Raw genomic sequence first — 6000 nt, 5'->3', positions numbered from 1 at the left:
GGGGCCCAAAACCACAAATATACGGAGCACTGGAGGAACCCAGCAACCCCATCAGGGTAGTGCCCAGGACACATTGTCCATCAGATCCCTCATCAGACAAACCAGAGGGAGCGCAGGGTTGGACATCTGCGCCTCCGCCAGAGCAGTACTAACTCCAGAGATGGGAGTTCAAATCATTCCCACAGGGGTGAAAGGACCTCTTCCCAAAGGAACAGTAGGCTTATTATTGGGACGCAGCTCTTCTACTCTAAAAGGACTTATGATAAGTCCTGGGGTAATTGATCCCGATTATGAAGGTGAAATAAAAATTATAGCCAGTTCTCCAAAGGGTATATCAGTAATTTCACCAGGAGATAGAATAGCACAGTTACTAATAATACCCAGCCTATAGTGTCTCATCTTCAACACAATTTCCAAAATCCTCAGGTAACTTTAAGAGCCTGAATTTATATTCAACTACATTAACAAATAATTTTTGGCTACTTATATAATCTTTTAAAATATATTTTTAGTTGTAGATGGGCATAATACCTTTATTTTATTTTTTTTATGTGGTGCTGAGGATCGAACCCAGTGCCTCACATGTACTAGGCAAGTGCTCTACCACTGAGCTACAGCTTCAGCCCCTACTTATATAACTTCAAGAAAAATTTAATATTGAACTTACTGAATTATATTTGTTGATTGCTAAGCATAACTTTAACTTTATATCCTTTACTGCCTGTTTTCGCACATGCTAGAAGGTCTCCATATCTTGGGTCATGTTATTGAGTGAATTCATTTTGCCACTTAGAAAAAATTGTGTGAGGGATGGCAGAGACTCAGACGTTTGCATGTTCATACCCACAGTACCAGTACCCACAACAGCCCCACATCGGAAGCAACCCAAATGCCCATCAGTGGATAACGTGGTATCCATGTACAATGGAATAGCACCCAGCTTTAAGAAGGTAGAGAATTTGGAACACGAGCTTCCACCTGGGTGAGCAGTAAGGACACTATGCTAAGTGAAATGAGCCGGTCACAAAGGGACTAATACTGCGCCATCCCACTGAAGTATCTAGAGTGCTCAAATTCACACAGACAGAAAGGAGAATAAGGGCCAAGTGTGGTGGCACACAGCTGTAATTCCAGTGGCTTGGGAGACTGAGGCAAGAGGATCGAGAATCCAAAGCCAGCCTCAGCAACTTAGCCAGGCCCTAAGCAATTTAGTGAGACCCTGTCTCAAAATAAAATATAAAAAGGATTGGGGGTGTGGCTAAGCACCCCTGGGTTCAATTTCCAGTACAAAGAAGGAGGAGGAGGAGGAGGGGGGGAGGAAAGAAAGAAAGGAGGATAAGGCCACAGAGGAGTGAGGAGAGGCGGGAAGGAGAGCTGTTGCTTCATGAGCACAGTTTCGGTTTGGGAAGATGAAAGAAAGTTCTGGAGATAGATGGTGCAGAAGGGTTGCGCAACAGTGTGAATCACTTAATACCTCTGAGCTACACACTTGAAAATGACTAAAATGGTAAGTTTTATGTTATGTCCACCTTATCACAATTTTTTAAAAAGTATAACATCTACAAGCGGCTGTAGAAAGCTGTGTTAGGTGTCTCAGAGAGCTTTGCTAGTCGGATACAAGGGGTTGTGTTGGATGATTCTTGATGATTTACCCTCAGTTCTTTCTGTGAAACAGAGGTTAATTATGTTGATTAAAAGCATTAATCCCTCTGGATGCTTAAGACACCACTAAGAGCAATAGTGACAGAAACACAGTCTGCAAGGAAAATGGAATGTGGTTTTGCTTTCCAAGGGATCCGGCGAGAGGTTTTGGCTGAAAGAGCCCAGTTATTCCAGAACATGCAAAAGGATTAAAAGACAAAACATGAATATATAGAGAAGGTTCGCTGAAAGCAGTTTTATTTGCCCTAATTTATAATGCCTGGAAAGAGAGGGGGAGATGTTGAGAGCCACAGCCGAAGGGGCCCCAGCAAACTTCCAGCTGCCAGCAAACTTCCAGCTGCCAGCTGATGATTGGCTCACAGCGGCCCCGGCAACATCTAGCTGATTGGCTCCTCTGCGGTGATGCTCATTGGGCTGTTTCCCTGCCCTTTCAGACCACGGAGCTGCTCATTGGGGGACTTTTTTGGCTCCGCCCACATGACCCAGGCAATCGGCCTCAAGAGCAGGAGGATTGTGGGAGGTGGAGAGAAGCTTGTGGGGGAGAGAGAGGTTTGTGGAAAGCCGGTGGTGGCAGTTGAGGCTCTGAGGGTTTTTCCTGAGAGGCTGTTTTGTTTGGCGTGTGTGGTTCTAAAAATAAAGTTAGTTTCTTTTGACAAGTGGCTCCTGATTGTGCCCAGCCAGACTGCGGCAGCCCTAATTTATAATGCCTGGAAATCAGCTATGAAATGTATTAACATTTTGCCAAATTGGTTTCATTATGATGGGTTTGAAAATAATAATAAACAAAAACTCATGAAACATTAACGGCCATGATATTCTACTAATGCAAAACTAGAATTTGGCTCCATCTCTATTAAAATGATAAGTTGGTCTCAGAGTTCTCAGCAAGGGCTCAAAATGGGTGACTATGCTAGGCGTGGTGACTCACACCTATAATTCCAGCAGCTTGGGAGGCTGAGGCAGGAGGATCAAGGGTTCAAAGCCAAGCTCAGCAACTTAGTGAGGTCCTGAGCAACTTAGTGAGACCCTGTCTCAAAGTAAAAAAATAAAAAAGGCTAGCAATATGGCTCAGTAGTTAAATGCCCCTTAGTTAAATCTCTAGTACAAAAGAAAAAAAAAAAAGGCAGAGTGGTGGTGGTGACTATTTTTCTCTGTGTAAGCTACATAGGTAACAGATTCTATCTCACCACAATAATTTCTGGTTTGTTTTTTCCATACCATATCCTAATTTTTTAAAGAACAAGCAAAGTCACCTCCCTTATGAAAGAGCTCATTTTTCTTGTAATCACATTACCTTCTCCCATGTTTATTTCAAAATATTTTACTCTACTATTACTTTAAGTTAGGTGACCAACTGCTATTTCTGGGTCCCAGGATCCTATCTTAATCTAGGGCTCACGTGTTCTCTGCCAGCTCTTTTAATGTTGCTTCCCCTAAATGGAGGGGGGAATTAAAATAAAATATTGAGGTTATCTTTCTCTATATTTCTTAAATACTTCAATACATATTATAAGGAGCATCATGGGAACACCTGCTACACCCTTCCGTCCAAGGCTAAATTTACACGGGCAAAATGCTATTAAGATAAATATTTCAGCAATGTCCTGCGCTGTGGGGGAGACCCTGGAGATTTCTCAAAGCCTTTGCTACCCATGATATGTTCTTGTCTTCAGGGGGAGGCACTGATCAAACCCTTATGAAATAATTATGCGCGTCCCCTGTCAGGGTGTTCGGCTCTCCTCCTCTCGGGTCTTGTTAGCTCCTCTACTAAATCACCACAGCCTTTTTGTCTGTACTAGACAGGTTTCTGCTTTCCTCGGATTGCCTGAAGGCTCTGCTATGATCTGCAGGTCACAGCTTTTGTCTTCAACAAGGAAAAAGTCAAAGACTAAAGAAAAAGGACTGTCCCAGAGCTATTTATGCTTCACTTGGATGCTGGCTTCTGGGCTGACATTGGATGACCTTCACGTGGACCTGATGGCCTGAGGATTTGAAGCGCTTTTGAGTCCAAATGCAGACAGTTTATCCAAGATCCAGCAGAACCCAAATTAATGACATGGCTCTGAAAGAACAGCTGCAGGGACTCTGGTTGTGGTTATTTGTTGGGAAGATGGTTGATAACTATTTATTATTAGTCTACTTTAATAGACCTGGGAGGAAATTCTTTCTCTTTCTTCTTGAGCTGTTTCTAATCCTCAGTTTGGTACATCAGACATTTGTAAACTGAAATGAAACATTTTATTTTATTTTTTTTAAATAAGCACTCTACTGACTAAGCTATATTCTCAGCCCTGATCTGAAATCTTTTTCTTTTTTTTTAAATTTTTAATTTATTTTTTAGTTTTCGGCGAACACAACATCTTTGTATGTGGTGCTGAGGATCGAACCTGGGCTGCGCTGTCAGGCGAGAACGCTACTGCATGAGCCACATCCCCAGCCCCTGAAATGAAACATTTTAAATGGTATCTGAATCTCACTGCCCCCTCACAGATTTAGAAACCAATGCTTTCACAGAAGCTCCTTACTTTCCAAAGCAATATAGTTATATGTGCAGGTTCAAAAGAATCTGGCCACTTTTTTACAAGGATATAATTGGACAAAACAATTGTGAGCCAGGTGTGATGGTGCACACCTGTAATCCCAGCTACTTGAGGCTAAGGCAGGAAGATTGCAAGTTTAAGGTCAGCCTGGGTGAATTAGTGACATGCTGTCTCAAAACAAAAAATAAAACAGGGATTAGAGATTATTCCAGTGGTAGAACGCTCCTGGATTCCATTCCAAGTACCACCAGAAAAAGGAAAAAAAAAAAAAAAAGTATTGTGTAACCAAGGCCCTACCTGGGGTGTCACTTTATAAAATGATCCTCATTTAATCAGGTGTGAGCAAAGACCTCTCAGGAAGCTGTTTTGGAACCAAATGAGAAGGAAGGTCACTTCCTGGCAGAAAAACTGGGGACTTCGACAAGAAAGGAAGCCACTTAAATCTATAGGTGCCATCTGCTGGAGAGAGTGTCTTGGGCGTGATTTCCTACCTTAGGATTCAAGTAGAATGACAACCCTCCCCAGGTTCCCCAGGACTTTCCCAGTTTTAGCAAGCAAATCCCATATTCCAGGCACCCTCAAAGTCCTTGGAAAACTGGGACAGCTTGTCACTTAGAAGGGCAAATTACAGAGGTTTTTAATGTCCAACCTACGATTTCATATCAAAACTTCTGAACAGAAGCTAAAATGGGCCTAATACTACCAAGTCTTGATTTTGCCAAAAATTTAATTTAATTCATACTCTTTTTGCACATGTGCAAATAATAAGACCAAACCCAATCAAATCTTTCATACATCAAGAAAAAATTAGGATATTATTTTCAATCAGAAAAATTATCTGAAACTTGGAAATAAGATAAAAAGGTAGGAGCTGGGGTTGTGGTTCAGGGGCAGAGCACTTGCTTAGCACGTGTGAGGCACTGAGTTCGAGCCCCAGCACCACATAAAAATAAATAAATAAACTTTAAAAAAAAAGACAAAAGGTAGGAAGCACATCTTTTCCATATTACATAGAGGCGAAGACTACATGCATTGTCTAAACCAGAGAAGGGATTTAGATCATTGTATTATTTATCTATAATTAAAAGTCCCTGATAGGACTGGGGTTGTAGCTCAGTGGTAGAGCATTTGCCTTGAATGTGTGAGGCACTGGGTTTGATCCTCAGCACCACATAAAAATAAATAAAATAAAGATATCGTGTCCATCTACAACTAAAATAAATAAGTAAATAAATATATATATATCCCTGACTAAAGTTACTTGCCACCTGGAAGATTTTTATCCAGGGAAAACAGAAAGAATTTTTATCCAATAGAACAAAAACCCCAAAGATTTATGGCCTGTTAGACATTAGCTATGTTTAACACTGAACTCGGCAATCTTAAACACTTTTCTGTCAAATTGCCTATAAATATCCTATTGCTCAAGGGCTCTTTGAATGAGTCAAAACATCTTTCTGTTTCCCTCATTAATTAATAATGATAAAAGTAAACTAGACAAGACCTTTGATAAGTATTGATTTCATATTTACTCAAGTCATTTTTTTTTCTTTTTACCTTTTTGAGAATCACATTTCAATATTTACACCTTACTGTGGCCTTGAAGGTCAGTTCTGATGGGGAAAGGACAAAAGTACCAGCATAGAAGAGCAGGCCCCTTGAGACTCTAGCAACCCATAACAGGCCCTTTTGCAATGAATGAGGAGAAAGCAAATTAAAATCAGTCAATCTCGGTCTGGGCCGTAGCCCAAGACTCCTTACTGGAACACACAACCATGGCTGATCTTATATTAAAGTC

The 6000-nt window shown here is 41.1% G+C and overlaps 1 protein-coding gene across 2 annotated transcripts in view; it reads right to left on the bottom strand.

The window, feature by feature from the left end:
- Rab44 (RAB44, member RAS oncogene family) overlaps positions 1–6000 on the bottom strand; it is a 30913-nt gene that overhangs the window by 17601 nt on the left and 7312 nt on the right. The window lies entirely within an intron of this gene.

The sequence above is a fragment of the Marmota marmota genome, unplaced genomic scaffold, assembly GCF_001458135.2.
Source record: "Marmota marmota marmota unplaced genomic scaffold, marMar, whole genome shotgun sequence".
In the NCBI taxonomy this organism is placed as follows: domain Eukaryota; kingdom Metazoa; phylum Chordata; class Mammalia; order Rodentia; family Sciuridae; genus Marmota; species Marmota marmota.
This window is presented reverse-complemented; position numbering and strand designations above follow the sequence as displayed.